Raw genomic sequence first — 16276 nt, 5'->3', positions numbered from 1 at the left:
CAGACGTATTGATCGGGCTTCTGTCTCTGACTCTGGCCAACCGAAAGGCTCTGCAGCCCATCAGAGCCTTAGGGACTGAGAGAGTGGCTTTGACTCAAGATGTATTATCAGCCCAGGAGGTGCTTTTTTTTTTTTAATTGAAAAATCGGGAGTAGTTTACATATTGTGAAATGTGTGGCTCTTCGTACAGTCCAGGCGGTTTTGACAAGCGTGTGCACCCAAATAACCCTCACCTACACGGAGATGTGGGACATTCCCACATCTCCAGAAGGTTCCTTGATCTGGTAGGGGGTGCGAAAGTACCTGAGTGGGATGATGCTGTACAGGTAGGTGAATGAAGGCTTGGGCTCCAGCCTTACCAGGACTCTCGTGATGGCCTCGACCAATGCAGACCCATGAGAACCCAGCTCCTTTGAGCTAACAGACTGGTGGAGAGAGGGCAGCAAAGGGACAACCAGCCAGGAGAGAGGTCCAGGGCAGAAAAAGGGCCCGCAAGGTCATTGGCGCATTCCTCTGCTTCCACGCAGATCACACTCAGGTCTCCCAGGAAGAGGCCCCATCTCACATGGCAGGCACTGTTCTCGAGAGTACCCAGACCCACACGGGGCAGATAGATGCCGAGTGTTCATGTGGCAGTGTCGCTGAGCACCTGAGGCCACGGGTGGGAAGCTCAGAGGTGGACGTCGCTGTGCCTCAGGTTGCCAAGGAAAAGGGACGTGCGACACCTTGTCCTGGGCAGGGGTTTAATGCCATGTCCTGCCAAGAAATCCCTCTGTGCACTGTTGCTGCCCCGCATCCCTCTTGCCGCGTCCTGTTCGTGTTCGCCTCCTGTGCTCAGGGCGGGTGGGGACAGCCGAAGACCAGTGCCCACACCAGCACCAGGACAGGGTTCTCCTGGTGGCTAGAATTTTCCCAGAGCGGGGCCCTTGGGGAATTCTCTCGGGATGGTTGTGCCACGCAAATGTTGCCACGGCAGTTGATGCCGTGTATAGATAAATGTTTATTTTTGAGAGAGAGAGAGACAGAATGAGCGGAGGAGGGGCAGAGAGAGACAGGGAGACACAGAATGTGAAGCAGACTCCAAACTCTGAGCTGTCAGCACGGAGCCCGACGCGGGGCTCGAACCCACAGACCACGAGGTCATGACCTGAGCTGAAGGTGGATGCTTAACCGACTGAGCCACCCAGGCGCCCCTGCAGAATATATTTTTAAAGCACGTTACTGGTTCAAGTTCTTCTCCCGTGCTCAGGCTGGAGCTGTGAGCGCTGTGCCCAGGGAGGGAGGTGCGGCCTTGGAAGGGAACATTTGAAAAACTTGCCTGACCGACTGCATCTGTGTGTGTGCAGCCGGATGGAGGTCTCAGGGTCAGTTCTGGGACCCCAGGCCCCAGAGAGACCTGTTTCTGCAACACAGAGCCAAGGAACGCGTCTCCACGCAGGCGCCCTGGCTGTCTTGACCCAGAGGCACCAAGGCCCACCCTGAACCCCTCCCACCACCAGCCCCGCAGGTGTCCTGAAGGGACAGCCCTGCCGGCCCCCAGGCCGCGTGTTCCCAGGGAGGGCATCCAGGAGTTTCTACCCTGTCCTCCCCATTTCTCTCCACTGCCTAAAAGTTAGAATCCTATTAAGGTCGCGATTCCCTACATTTGTGACGTAAAGTCAGTCTCGGAGAAAACTTGGGCTGTTCAGCATCAAAATCCTATTACCGAATGCCATGTTTCCCGAGCGAAGATACCTGGCGGCTGGGAGATAAGTGCGAACGAGCTTCTGAGTGCGGCCGCTGCGCTATCTGCCGGGCCCAGGCTGCTGGGGAGCCCGCCTGCCCCTCCCCCCCACCCTGTGCCCCGCCCCCTCTTCTCTGCACTCCCCCCCCCCCCCCCCCCCCCCGCCACCACCTTCTAGGTAGCTTCCTAAGGCCTCACGGTGCCAGCAGAGAGAACCAACTAGAAAGTCCCTGTCCTGGACCCCCACCTCGACCGTGGTGACTTCCTTTCCCTGGTGCTACCCAGGAGGGTGTCTGTGAGCCGGGTGCCTGGCCTGTAAAGGTGCCACAGAGGCAGAAGCAAGGGGATGGGAGGTGCTGAGGAGGGGCTGAGACCCTGTCCTGGGCACGGGGCTGTGCCAAGGTTACCAGGGAAGCACGTGTGGGGGTTAACTTTGGGGGACGTGCTCTACCGCAAAGCTCTGTGGACAGACAGCCAGGGCTGACGGAGGAGGCTTATGGGGTCCGCTCTAGGTTCTTTCCCTGCGCCCTCCTGTCCGGCTGGTGAAAATCACGACCTCCAGCTCTGTGACCCCTGGTGGGTTCCAGACCCTGCCCTCTGGCTGTCTTTGTGAGAATCTGCCTGCCCCCCGCCCGCCAGCAGGGCAGGACTGACTCCTCAGTTGGCCTTGTGATGCCTTCAGGCCGGGGCCACCTTTTCTCTTGCCACCTGCCCTCAGCTGGCCAGGCAGTTGGTCTGAGCCCCCTCCTTCAAACTGCCACTCTGCTGCTTCTTATTCTCGAAGCTGGTCACACCCCAGCCCGCTCCCACCCTTCCTGTGACCACAGCGCTCTGTGCGGCCCTGCACAGCGTCCAGTGAAGTGTATTGTAATTACTGTTTAAATCATGGCAGTGTGCACCCATGCTCCTGCCCAGGCCCGAGTGCTTTGCAGGTGAGGAGCAAAAGGGGGCCTGTCACCGCCTGTCTGGCGGGAGTGGTCCCCTCATGCGGGAGCCCGGGGTCTCTTGGGTAGGGGCACAAGGTAGGGGGACATCAGTCTCCAGGCCTCACCCCTGGGACAGCCCCATGCGGCTGCCTGCTTCCCCACTAGACTCTCAACCCGAGGGCCCGTGTGAGATGCACCCTCGGTCTCCCCCAGCCCAGCACAGGGCGTGGCACAGCCTCCCCACGTTTGTTGACAAGGGTGGGAAGAGCCCGTCTGGGTTACCCTCAGGGTCTTTGCTCTTTCCTCCCCTCTCCCAGCTTTGCTTCCCTTCCCAGCCAAGGCTGTGGGCCGTGGAGGGGGCCGTGGGAAGGGATAGTGTGTCCACCGGGTAACCTGGGCCACTAGGTGAGACTCAGGGTTTTGGTCTTTCCGTTCACTTATTCATTCACTTTTCATTCATCCAGCAAATATTTGAGGACCTTGTATGGCGGGCGCTGGGTCTATGGTGGTGAACAGAACAGGTATCCAGCCCTCAAAGACCGTGATTGAGTAAAGGAGCAAATTAAAATGTAATTACAGTTTACAGCAAGTACCACAAGGGAAGAGTGACGTCGGGTGGGGACGATGTCCGGTCGGGCGGTCGGGTCAGGCCTCTCGCTGGGGACGTGATCTCCACTTGAGGCTGAGAGGAGCTGGGGGGGGGGGCGGGGTCCTACAAGGAAGTAGCGAGTGAGAAGGGCTCCCTTGGGGGACAGGGGACCACTGGGTCCCTTAGGAATCTGGTCCCTGCTGGATACTTTTGAAACTCTGGATACCTTCTCTTCCTGGGGTTTCTGTGGTGTTTCGCAGCCTGTCTCCCTTCTCTGTGGGGCCCCTTATTCCTCTGCACAGGCCTCCCCTACCCCAGCCCTGCCTCCCAGGGTGTCCCAGCATGTCCCTCATCACCAGTCCTGTCCTCTGCGCCCAGCCTGTCCTCTCACTGGGTGTTGCTGTTCGTGCCCTGGGGTTTGGCCACTGTCTGCATCGATATTTGTTGTAACCCCTGCGTCAGGTGTCTGTTGATCTAATGGTTATACCAAACCTTAGTGGCTTCAAACAGCAGTCACCTCTTAGCCCACAGTTTTGGGGGGTTCAGGAGCCTGGGAGTCTCAGCAGCTAAGGTCTTTAGCTCAGGGTCTTTCACGGGGTTCTGGTCAGCATGCTGGCTGTCGGAGGGAGGCCCCAGTTCCTGCCCTGTGGATGGATCTCTCCATGTGGCCGCTCGAGGGTCCCCACGACGTGCCGGTCAGCTTCCACCAGCATGAGAGCAGACGATGTCCTTTATGACATGATCTCAGAACTGGGGGGCCGTCACTTCTGCTGCTGTGTCCAGCCCCCGGCACAAGGTAGGAGGGGACTGCGCCAGAGGACAGGAGGTGAGGATCGTAGGGGCCATCCTGGAGACGGGTGCCCCAATCCCCAAAGCAGGTAGACTGTCTCCTAAGCCCTACATCCTGGCACCCACCTGCCAACCACCCCCTCCCCCCCCCCCACCAGATGTCCCAGGGACCCTTCAAACACAACACATCCAAATCTGAACCCAACCCCACAAGCCTTGGGAAATCATATTATGTAATTGTTAATATATGCCAAGCTGTCAAGAATAACTCGGGGTCTGCACGTAACCATATAACAAACTCCATCATCAGCCCAGCTGAAGCCCCCTGAGTCTTTCCCGTCACCCTCGCTGGTCTCCATCCACCTTATGTGAGTCTCAGTTTCTCATTTGCTCACCAGCGGTAGGCTCCAGATTGAGACTCCTGCCTTGGTTTTTACGCCTTCTACCCCGTCCACACAGGCACCAGAGAGAGCTTCTTAAGACACAAATCTGCATAGTTTCCTGCTTAAAACTCTTCAAGTGGCCGTTGAAAGTCCTTGGCTTGGTGTTCAAGGTGCTTCATGATCTGAATTCTGACTTACACGGCTGGTCTCATCTTCTCGTTCATCCAGTCCCGGACCCGGAACACATCTCCCTGCCCCTCTTGCGTGACTCCCTACCTGCCCCTCTTGCGTGACTCCCTACCTGCTAGCTCACCAGATCCGCCCCTCAGTCTTTAAGACTCCCTCTGGGGTGGGCCGCCTCCTCCGGGAAGCAAGAACACCCACTCGGGATGAGCGAGGTGCCTCTCTCTAAGGTTTCCACATACCCTTCGCCTCTGTCACTGATGCTTTATCTGTGATGTGTTTACTGAGCACCTATTTTGTGCCAGGCCCTGTTACAGCTGCACCCAGGAGATCTGCCCTGTGGAGCTTGATGTCTCTGCACGAGCCCTTATCCCACCTCTGCTGGGATTTCTTGTCACGCCACCCTCTGCATTGCCACCCCCTTGGGGATGGGCCCATGAGGTGTTCTCATCTGTGTCCCCAGCTTCTATCACAGGAGGGACTCAGTGGATTTTCAGCGCTGGAATGGTGCTTTGGGGGAAGGGCCAGACCGCAGGAACCGGCTGCCTTAAAGTTCCCTGGGTGTCTGAAGCAGGTGTCTCTGGCTCGATCATTGATTCCTAGACACGGGCACCCAGGCCGATTTGGTGAGGGAGGCAGGGAAAATGCACAGGAGCGCCTAAGAACACTTCAGACCGTGCCCTGGGCCGCTTCTTGTCATCAACAATTTTTGCACAACCCAGCCGTGCAGCTGGGCTGGAGTTCTGTCGCATTTTGGGGACACTTCTGGTCTGGGGCCTGGCCTCATGTCAGGGGTTCTGGGCCCCCAGTGTCAGCCCTGCTGTCACTAGGGTCACACAGCCCCCAGCCTTTCCTGCTTTCCCCGACCTTGGGGAAAATTGCTTCCCGAATTACACCCCTCTATTTCGCAAGCTTTAAACACAGAGCCGGAGGACACATGAGTTACATAAGGGCCTCCTCATTCCCGTTGGAGATGTTGAATAATGTAACATTTCAACAATACCTAAAGGTGCACTGTTATTATTAAAACACACTGGTGTTAAAAAGAAGAAGGAGAAGAAGTGTATCTACAGTAAAATTGTCACAGATGCCGGAATAATAAAACCCAGATGATGATGATGATGATGATGATGATGATTGTTATTTTTGGCCAGAGACAGGATTTCCCAAGCCATGAGGGGAGTCAGGCACGAAGCTGGTTTCTGGCTTGAAAATGGAAGGAGGAGCCTCATTTATTCTGAATATTCTGTATCCCCTATAATCTTTACTATGGGAACAAAGTGCCATGTGTCGTTCTCCCCGCTAAAGACACAGCAAATTCTGCTTTCTTGGCGGGAGTCTCGTGTTAAGCTCGGAGCTTGGTTGTTGGCTTGTGTCTGGGAGAAGCGGAGACCGAGGGGGGTCGGGGAGGTGAGAGATTGCACAGGCACGTGCCAGCACCCGTGATCGGTGCCAGGGAGGGACCGGGGACAGAAGCCGGGAGAAGGGGGCACGGGCGCTTGGCGAGGGGTCATGGCTTCGGAGAGAAGTGAGGGCAGGACGTAGTGCCTGGCCTGCCGGCTGCAGTGCCCAGGGCGTGGCGAGGGCTCCGTGTCCTACTGAACCGTGTGGTCGGGGGGACAGGTGGCTCTGCTGGGTCTGGATGTTTTGGTGTCTGTTTTGTTTTGTTTTGTTTTGTTTTAAACGAACACCAAATCCTTTGTCATTGCTTTGAACTTGCCACGTTTTATCAAAGTACAGCTGATGTGTAACTTTGCATGAGTTTAAGGTGTGCAGCTTGATGATTGGTTGTACGTACAGGTTGCGACGTGGTCGCCACACCCATCCCCTCACACATTCACGCGCCTGTTTTCTCGTGATGGGGAGTTTTGAGATCTCCTCTCTCGGTGACCTTCACGAACGTGACACCGCGTTGTGGAGCAGGGTTGCAGCGCTGTGCGGGATTCACCTGGCGGTGGGAAGCGGGGACCTGTTGGCCAGCCCCGCCCCTGCCTCTGGGAACCACCAAGCCACCAACCTGTTTGCTGTTTCTCTGGCAAATCCTTGCGGTTCCTCCCGATTTCCTTTACTTCCCGCCAGGCGGAACTGGTCGACCAAAAGGTTCTTCCCGGCAATGAAATGAGCCAGCAAAGGTGTGGTTTGGGGAGAACGGCCCCGTTCTGAGGCGGGCAAGCTGAGTCCCCTGGGATTTGCAGCTGCCCTTTCCTGAGTCTCTCTGGGACGGGGAACAAGAATGTAGGTGCGTGTCTGGGGCGATTGGTATCTTTATTACAGCAGATAAAACAGCGCGTGCAGGCTCGGACGTAGGAGGCTGTTCACGCGAGTCCGCGGAGGAAAGGATCGGGGATGTTCAGCTTGTCCCCCGTCACACAGCTTGTATGTGGTGGGGCTGGAGGAGAACCTGCTGCCCGCCCCAGGGCCCTAGAGCCTCCTGGGGAAGTTGCGGGCTGTGTATGAGAGCCGGGTAGTCTGTGCCTTGTCCCCAGGCAGGTGAGAAATGGCTCTGAGTTCACGTCCTGAACTTGCAGGGCCTCGTCTGCCCAGACGTGGCCCGTGTGCCAGCAGCAGGCCCAGGGAGGGGACGTCAAATGAGGGGCAGTGACACGCCTGTGTTCCTCATCTCGAATCCCATACGTAAAGCCACTTCCCCAGATGATCCTGATTGGAAAGGACTGTTGCCGTCCCCAGTCTGCCTGTAGGTCCCCAAGTGCAGGCGAGTCTCTCTCTTTGGAGATGGGGGAAACAAGCCAGAATGGATGCTTTCCTGCTGGGCCCCTCTCCGCATGGGAAGCGGTAGGTGTGAGGGGTCTCTCGTGGGCTCAGCTGTTGATACGCAGAGAGAGAAGGCATTGCCACTCACCCCCACCTCTGGGTATCAGAGACCATCCTGCTGACTCACCCGAAGGGATGATGGTTACTTCCGCTTGTCGGTTTGGGAATTTTACAGAAAAGGTTCGTCCGTTGCACACGGTTCCCGTAGATGTGGCTTCTCCTTCCTTTCGTCGTTCGTTTAACAAGCACCTGCTCAGTGTCAGCACCGTGCCGGGTAGGCACCTACCGGCACGGTGGTGAGAAAGACCAACCAACGTCTGTCCTCACGGGACCACGTGTAGTCTAGACCATGATGGTGATGGTGGTGATGACGTTGGTGAGTGAGGATGATGGTGGTGATGATGATTTGGCCAGGTTCTCCCTCTCCCTTCAGTCCCTCCCCCCCTTCCCTCCCCATCCCTTCTGGACCGACACAGTCCAGCCCTGCAGTGTGCAGAGGACAGGGCCCTCAGAGAGGAATGGAAGGGCCGACTGCCCAGTACTCATAGGACTGGCGTCTGCAGGGTGGCCAGAGGACCTTATCATCCACAGTCTCTTCCGGCAGGAACCCCTGCGGGGGCCGCTGCCTGTTTGCGTGTTGGCTTATTTTTGCAGAAGATGCTTTTCGGAAGAGCCACTGTTTATTTGTCCATCTTCTCTCCCTAACGGCGAGAATCCCAACAGGAGGCCATTTGGGGCCAGGGCACCAAAGGCAGCCCCGGCCTCCTGCCCCCTTGGGAGCAGAGCTGGGAGGCTGGCAGGACGCCCAGGAGACTTTAATTGGCGGCAGAGGTGGGGGGAGGGGTGGGAATGGTTTGGACAGACCTTCCCTGAGACTGAGCCTTCCCAGCCAGCTCCCTGCCCTTGCCCTTGCCCTTGGTAGGACCACGCCTGGTATTTTCCAGCTCCAGGCCCTTCTCCGGTGTCATAGCCTTCTGGGGCGCCCACCACCTGTGTCCAGCCTTCCGGGGAAACTTAAGCCTCTGTCCACCCCCAAAGTAATTTTGAGGGCTTCCCCAACTAAAGCAAGGGGATTGAATCCTGAAGAAGTCGGTCGAGAGGATGGGGAAGAGTCCTGACCCTGGGGTTCTGGACTGTCGGGGGCCTCAGAGTCCCCCACCCCCTACAGCAGGAGGCACAAGGACTTTGACGTTGATGGTCAGCAGTTGGAGGCTCCCTGCCTGCCTCTGGCCCCCAGGCTACACTCTGGCAGAGGTTAGGGCCGCGGGTACCTGGCACCGTGTTTGGCATGCGGTGGGGCACAGTGAATGTGATTCCGAGGAGGAGGAAGACGCAGCTCTCTCCCCTGCTGGGTTTGGGACAGCAGGCTGTGGCCTTGACCCTGGGCTTCAGCTGGACAGGCCAGAGCCACCGTGCGCTGTGAGCCCCACGGGCCTTCTCATCTCCCTTCCTTCTCCCTTTTCCCGGAGCCGGCCTTGGGGCCTTGGGGGACCTCATGGCAGCTTACTTGCCTGGCCTTTTGTCTCTTACCTTCATCTGTTCTGTGAAGAAGGAGGTGGGGCCGATCCCTCTCCCTGGCAGCTGGGGAGCTGGGGCACCGCACTGGGATGGGTCCCGTGTCCCTGAAAACCTGGGGGCCGGGGCCCCAGCGTCCGCACCGTGGGCAATGGATGGTGCCTCGCTCTGCGGAGTGGGGAGAACGTGCAGTGGCAATCAGGGACAAGCTGTTAAACGGTGGCCCTCTTAAGAAAACAAAGTGGGGCGCCTGGGTGGCTCAGCTGGTTGAGCGTCCGGCTTCGGCTCAGGCCATGATCTCGCGGTTTGTGGGTTCGAGCCCCGTATCGGGTTCTGTGCTGACGGCTCAGCCTGGAGCCCGCTTCGGATTCTGGGTCTCCCTCTCTCTCTGCCCCTCCCCTGCTCACACACTCTCTCTCTCAAAAATAAACATTAAAAAAAAAAAAAAAAAAAAGGAAAAAGGAAACAAAGGGCAATTGTACCAATGGTGAGGCCAAGGCCTGGCCGAGGTAGGGCTGCTCACTGGGCTATTCGTCCCTACCCCTGTCCAGTCTCCGTGAGCCCACAGCCCATGCTCCCCCGTCTTAGCAAGCACACAGCCCAGCAACATGAAGTAACCTCTCCTCTCTGGGCCTGTGGGGCTCCCGAGGTGGGTGTGCAGAGTCGGGGTACGGGGTGCACAGCTCAGCATGCGAGTGGGGGATGGGGGGGTGAGGCATCACCCTGGAGAAGGTGGCCCAGATTTCAGGAATTGTACGTAACAATCAGTGTGGGGCCAGAGGGGTTTGGGGTCTCTCTGGATTCCTGTACTGCCCCTCTCCCCTTCCCGTCTTTGCTCCCTGTCCCTTGTCACCTTTCCACCTTTCCGTCGCGGGTTTACCTGCCAGGGGCACTGTCACATCTCCACCTTGCTCCTGTTCCAGGGGGTCTGGTGCAGAATGAACTCCAGCCCTCGCCTTTTATGCCCGCTGCGGAGAATCAAGCATTTGGTTCTAAGACAAGCCTGCCTACCTGCCTTCTCCGCCCCACCAGCTTGGGTCACCACCTGGAGCCTCCTGTACCTGGGGCCCTCTGCGTCCACCTGGCTCCTCTCTTACCTGGGCCCTGCCCCCAGCCGTCTCTGTCACTGCATTTAGCACTGACCTAGAACCACAGATCACACACTTGCTTTTCCCACTGAAAAGTGGCCTCACAGAGCTCGGGGCTGTTTTCCGTTCCCTCCGATGCCCAGCTCCCGGTGCCGTGCGTGGCATGGGCGGTCACTGCAAAGCCACGTGGTGCCTGGGCCTCCCTCTGGGAGCTTGGCCCTGCCGTTGGGCATGTGGGTGGTTCTCCTTTTAAGTGACTGGATTTTAGGAAGAGAAACAAACTGGTAGTCTTTTCTTTTTCAAAGCTCCGTTGTGGGGTTTCTGGGGACATGCCAGTGGGAGTCTCTCCCCTGAGGCGGGCTGGGGGGAGCCCCTCCTGGCCAGCCTGACTCAGGACTCTGCCCCAGAGCCGGTCCCTCGGGGCTGGCCAGAGAGGATGTCCCCAGCGGTGTTTCTGTCTTGCCTGCCGATGGCACGCACACAGGGTTGGAGTGAATTAAGCCAAGAAAGGACTTTCGAGGCCCAGGTGCCCCCCATCCAAAACAGCAGCCACCAGCCCCCTTGTGTTTCCTGGAAATTCGGGCTCCAGGGAGACAGTGGTCACTCTTGTACAGAAGCCTGAACGTGTGTGTGGAGGAGAAGAAGGGGTGGGGGTTCGTTCGTTCATTCATTCGTTCGTTCATTCATTCATCCATCCATCCATCCATCCATCCATCCATCCATCCATCCATCCCCGTGACACATACTGAGTGAGCTCCGACCGGGTGCCAGGCACATCCCAGGCACTGGGGTCCCAAGTGCTTGCCCTCGGGGTGCTTGCATTTCAGGGTGGTGCATCTGTGGGGTGGCAGCTGTGAAGTCCTGGGGGAAGATCAGGGGGCGAAGGAGGAGGGAGTGCCAAGGGGATGGCCGTCCGTTTTGATAGGGTGTGCTGCTTGGGGCTGGCCACCTTACCACACATCCCCAGGTCGGGAGGGGCGAGCCACGCAGTTACACAGGTATGTGGGTGCACAGGCGTGGTCAGGGGGAGGCGCTCTTGTGCGCGGGGCAACCAGGAGGCCTGGGACTGCAGGAGGTGCAGGCCATGCCTAGGGTCCCGTGGGCAGAGCAGGATTTACCTGGAAGCTGTGCACCCATGGCCCCAGCGAGACCCTGCAGCGTTATTTTTGCCTTTGTCGTCTGAGACCGCCCTCCCCCCGCCCCCGCCAACCACCCCCGGCCGGCGATTCATGTAAGCGTCAGGGTCCCCAAACCTGGCTTCGTCTGGCTTGTAGGTCACTGTAGCAGCTCTGGGTGTTTCCTCCCAATGACATAGGACACGGTGGGAGAGTGGCACCACCTTTCAAAAAGAGAGGGACAAGGGAGTTTCAGGAACGATGGCAGTGATGGGCCCTGGAGTTTGCAGTGGGTGACGCAGGAAGCGATGGGACGGGCGAGACCGGACGGGGTGGGGTCAGCATTGGGGGGCGAGGGGGGCAGGGGGGCAAATATCATTTAGGGGGCATCACGGCGGGAGGGGTCCCAACGCTTTGTTTTCAGACAGGTTCCCCTCGCGTTCCCCTGGGGTGTGACCTCAGGCAGCCACCCGTTGCCTCAGTTGCCGTGTGGCACGCCCTCTTCTCTTGTTTGCTAACACCCGTGCTCCTTTGATGTCAAAAAGATGTTTGCTTCAAAGGCATTTAAGTCTTTTCCTTTTCTTTTCCTTCAGGTTGAGAATCTGTCTCTGAGAACCTGAAACTTTTCCTGCCGAGACGCCGCCCGCCCGCCCGCCCGTATTTCCCAGCAGCCTTCCACCCCAGAACGTTCCAGAAAGAATCCCACAGGGAGGGGGTCACCTCCCTGCTGCAGCCAAACAGACCTCACCCACCACTACCAGGTAAGGCGCCGCTGGCCACCACACCGATCCTTCAGGGAGGAGGTTGCATTTGTGATTGAGAAACATCTTATTGACCCAAGGGGATTGCAGGCTGGGGACTTTTCTGCTTCCTCCGTCTTTCGTGGCCTCAGGGTCGGGATGGCCTCGGGGTCGGCATGGGGAGCGTTGGGGCAGATGCCCAGGAATGTGCTGGCTTGACTTGGTAAGGAGTGCCTGCTGTCTGTGACCTGAAACGCGTCAGCCTGGCGGCAGAGTTATCATCCCAGGAAGGAAGGTGGGCGGGGCGCAGCGTCCACCGTCTGGGTTCAGTGCAGACTGCCGTGGAGGCCGAGGTCGGGTCTGCCCTTCCCCTGCTCAGATTTCCCTGCAGCCTGGCCAGCGGCTCTGGTGTCCTCACCTGGCTCCAGAGGGGACCGGACGATTGCTCCGTGACACTTCAGCTGTACCAGGAGCTCACCCCACGACCCCAGGGTTAGCGGGTTAGCGAAAGACCGCCCCGCAGACTCAGGGCCTGTCCCACCTCAGACACCAGCCACAAGTCTTGGGGGCCACTTGGCACTTCTGATGGACCGGCTACAAATTCCCGTGACCCTCCGTGTTGATAATCTGCTAGACTGACTCTCAGAACTTAAGAGCCACACTCACGGCTGCGGTTCCGTAGTAAGGGACACACGTAGATGGGACCAAGTCTGCCCTCACCCTGCAGGGTCAGGACAGCTCACCCTCCCGGCACATCCACGTGCTCTCCCCTCACAAAGCTGCCTGAGCTGGGAGTGTCCAGAGTTTTACCGGAGTCCTATTATGTCATTGGCCCCAAGACTGGACTCTGTCCCCTGTCCCTCTCTCCCCTGAGCGGGGAAGTGAAAGCTCCAGCTCTCCAGTCAGGGTCCCTCTGCCTAAGGACTCAAGAGTCACCCAGTCAGCATGAAGTCGGGTGTGGGCATAACAGAGGACGTTTCCATCCCTCGGGAGTTCCAAAGGTTTTAGAGGTTACCTCCCAGGAACCAGGGACAATAACCAGGGTTATTACATCACCACGAAGGTCAATGCAGCCCGGTCCCCACTAAGAAACTGCACAGAACTGGAGGGTGGGGCTCATCCAAGGCCGGGCAGGAGGGACTTGGGCCCCGCGTGGCAGTCCGCCTCTGTGCTGACCCTTTTCTGGGCGGAGCAAACGATGCCCATAGGAATTCTGGGCAAAGAGCCGAGGACACAGGCTGGTGTCTCCAGTACCGCTTTAGCGTGCACGCCGTCAGCTTCTGCATAAGGTACAGGAGCCTTGCCAGGTCCGCACTGCTGCCTTTCTTCCCACGATCCAAATGGGCTCCCCCTCTGCCTCGGGGTGTCTGGGGGCCCTCTTTTTGCCTAGGGTTGATCGTGTCCCGACTGGTCCGTGTGCTTTCATTGACCCCTACTCGCTGACTCTGTTGTGGAGGCTGCAGCTTGGTGGCGACAAAGCCAAGTCCTTGCCGTGTATCCTCTGCTGGGGACGAGTTGCACATCTCAGTCAGGTAGCGATAAGGCTGTGAAGAAGGGTGGTCAGAGGCAATCGAGGGTGGTAGAGGCTGCTGTTCCCACAGGGCAGTCCGGGCAGGCCCTGGAGGCTGATGGGAGTGAGGCAGGGAACCAGCCGAGCCCTGGGAAGGGCAGTTCAGACAGAGGGCCTGGCAAGTGCAAAGGCCCTGAGGCATGTTGGAGAAGTAGCAAGAAGGTTGGCCTGCCAGGGTCCAGCGGGGAGCGGGGTGGGAGGAGATAGGGCCGATGGTGTAGGGCCTACCTGCAGAAGCTTTTAGGCCAGGGGTAAGGACTTGGGGTTTTGTCTTAAAGATGGTAGGAACCGCTGTCCGACTTCAGCTCAGGTCATGATCTTGCAGTTCGTGAGTGGGAGCCCCGCGTCGGGCTCTCTGCTGACAGCTCAGGGCCTAGAGCCTGCTTCAGATTCTGTGTCTCCCTCTCTCTCTGCTCCTCCCCTGCTCATGCTCTGTCTGTATCTCTCTCTCTCTCTCTCTCTCTCTCTGTTTCAAAAATGAGTTAAACATTAAGAAATTTGAAAATAAACGATGGTAGGAGCCACGGAAGGCCTCTGAGCAAGGGGTTGAATCAGCAGACTCGAGTTGTGTGCAGATGACATTGCCTTCTGTGTGGGGAGTGGATGGGGAAGGAGGTCAGGGCAGAAGCAAGGCCACCATAAGGAGGTTCCTGCTTGTCCCAGGGAGGTGGGGGGGGGGGGGCTATGCCACGGACCCAGGATGTGAAGGGTGGGTCTGGGGATGTGTTTGAGATGAGAATTTTCAACGACCACCTTTCTACACGGAAATGATTCTGTCACATCACTGCTAGACCTTCGGGGACCCCTTAGAAAGCCTGCGAAGGGAAGTCATATACTGCAGCTGTGCTGGGCAGGGGAGCCAGGCCATGCGACCGTTCCAAAAGTCTCGATCCCATGGACCTTCAGAATCCTTCGGGACCGGGGGTCCCCTCAGTGCTACCATAAAACCACCCATAGTGGACGCACAGCTTGGGGCTGACTTCAGTGCGGGCCAAGCCACCCTGGGGTCATGCACCGCCCCCTAAATCTCAGGATCTTGGGTCTAAGCAAGTGCCCGTGGCACTGCCCCGGGGAAAGAGCAGTAGAGTGCAGACCTCCTGTGGGCAGGTGACCCCTGAGAAGATGCTTTTCCTTGAAGGTGATTGCAGGGCCCAGCTTTGGGTGAAAAGGTAAATTCTTGGGGGTGTCACAGCCAAAAGCACCAGACTGGCTGGTCCCGGCTGGCAGGTCTGGGAAACTTGGGGCTCAGTGGGGCCTGTGCAAGTCCCTTTGGGCCTGGAGCTGCGTCTCCCCTCGTTGATGCCAAGGTACACTCTGACATCGTGGAATGGGCGATGTGCTTTGGAGTCTCCTTCCTCCCCGGGGGGAGGCGGGGGGTGGGTCAAGGGGAAAGAAAGCACCAGGGAAGACTCGCGTGTCCCTGTTGTGCCGAGCAGTTTGAAGCCTGCAGAGGAAGCTGGGCTGTGTTCTGCCTTTTAGTCCACTTCAGGCGACTGGTGGGTCTCCGAAGGGAGAGGCCAGGCCCACGGAGCGGTGGTCTGGTGTGCCAGCCACTGTTCTCGAGGGGACCCAGACAGGCCCTCCAGAGGGAGCCAGGCCCACCCCCGGGCCCCCAGTGCGTCGAGCTCTGATGTCTGGAAGGAAAATCGGGAGAGGCAGCAGGCATCCCAATCCCTCCCCCTCTCAGAGGCCCCCGCCGTCCGTGATTTCATGACGCCCGGTGGAGCGTGCCCTGGCCTCCGCTGGCAGGAGGAGAGCCAGCTGGGGGATGGAGGTTTGGGGGAAGCCAGTGAGGGGGAGAGGGCGTGAGGCACTCCCGCACGCCTTCCACGGTGGTCGCCGGGGTCAGTCATGGGCAAGGTCAGTGCAGGCCTGAACCCGAAGGAGCCCGTGCTGCGGCGCGTGGGGCTGGTCCATCCCCTGGGGCTGCGGGGCCATGTAGTGCACGCAGCTCCCCATCACTGCAGGGGCGTCCTTGCTGGCGGGGAGGGGACACCTCTTCTGCCTTGGAAAGCGTCCCATGAATTAGACCCCATTTTAAGGCTCATCCTTCCGACGTGGATTCAGTTTGGGTTTTACTGTGTAGTAAATGCTGAGTCCCTATTGAAAACATGGGGGAAACTAACCTGCTACAAAATGAGATTCGTTTCTTGTGTGCAGTGGTGGAGGCCTGGGGCAGATCGGTGCTTCAGGTCACGGGGGGGGGGGGGGGGAGCCCGCTTACCCGTGACCTGGAGAAACTCACGGTGGGCATCTTGGCTCTTGTGTCCGGCCCTCTCCCCTCCCCCTTGCCGTTCTCTGAATCCTTCGGAACCACAACCACCCGGCCTCCGTGTGTGTCAGGTTCCTCCTCCTCCAGATGCTTTTGGATGGCGGGGGGGAGGGGGGTGCCCTTGTTCTGGAAGCTGAGACACAACAAGGCCCTCTGCCCTGACCTCTGGCCCCTCAGAGGCCGCCCCTGAAACCTGCAGGGGTGGAGACGGTCCAGCCAGAGCTCACGCTTCCTGCTCAAGAAGAAAGGCTTTGGCCCGGCCAGAGGTACCGCTTCAACTCCTTTAAACACGGCCACACGTGGGGGCGGCGTGTGCCCGAGAGCAGGGGCTGCTGCGCTCGTGTTGGGGCAGAGGGCGAACGTGTCATAACTGTGCAGCTGGTGCACGTCGGGCGTTGCCCCCCTTCAGCACGAGAACCCGTCTGTCTACCCCGGCCGTCCCGCCCGCTTGGGGACGGACCCCGGAGCTGCAACATGCAACTTCCCATAAATCATCCCCGAATGGGCGCGCTTCCTGTGCCATCCATCACGCCCCGTCTCTTGTCTGCTTGTTTTTAAAAGCTGTTAAACTGGAATCCATCACATGGCATCCTCGGGGGGCCAAGCAGAAG

At 58.5% G+C, this 16276-nt stretch overlaps 1 protein-coding gene across 3 annotated transcripts in view; it reads left to right on the top strand.

The window, feature by feature from the left end:
• Positions 1 to 16276, top strand: part of RBFOX3 (RNA binding fox-1 homolog 3) — a 458111-nt gene that overhangs the window by 128860 nt on the left and 312975 nt on the right. For all 3 annotated transcript variants that reach the window (XM_042967870.1, XM_042967867.1, XM_042967869.1), the window contains exon 2: positions 11677 to 11844. The gene's annotated coding sequence lies outside the window, so the exon portion shown is untranslated. The remainder of the gene's footprint in view (positions 1 to 11676; positions 11845 to 16276) is intronic.

The sequence above is a fragment of the Panthera tigris genome, chromosome E1 (genome assembly GCF_018350195.1).
Source record: "Panthera tigris isolate Pti1 chromosome E1, P.tigris_Pti1_mat1.1, whole genome shotgun sequence".
Lineage (NCBI taxonomy): Eukaryota > Metazoa > Chordata > Mammalia > Carnivora > Felidae > Panthera > Panthera tigris.
The sequence above is the reverse complement of the archived record's forward strand: the minus strand, read 5'-3'. Positions and strand labels throughout refer to the sequence as shown.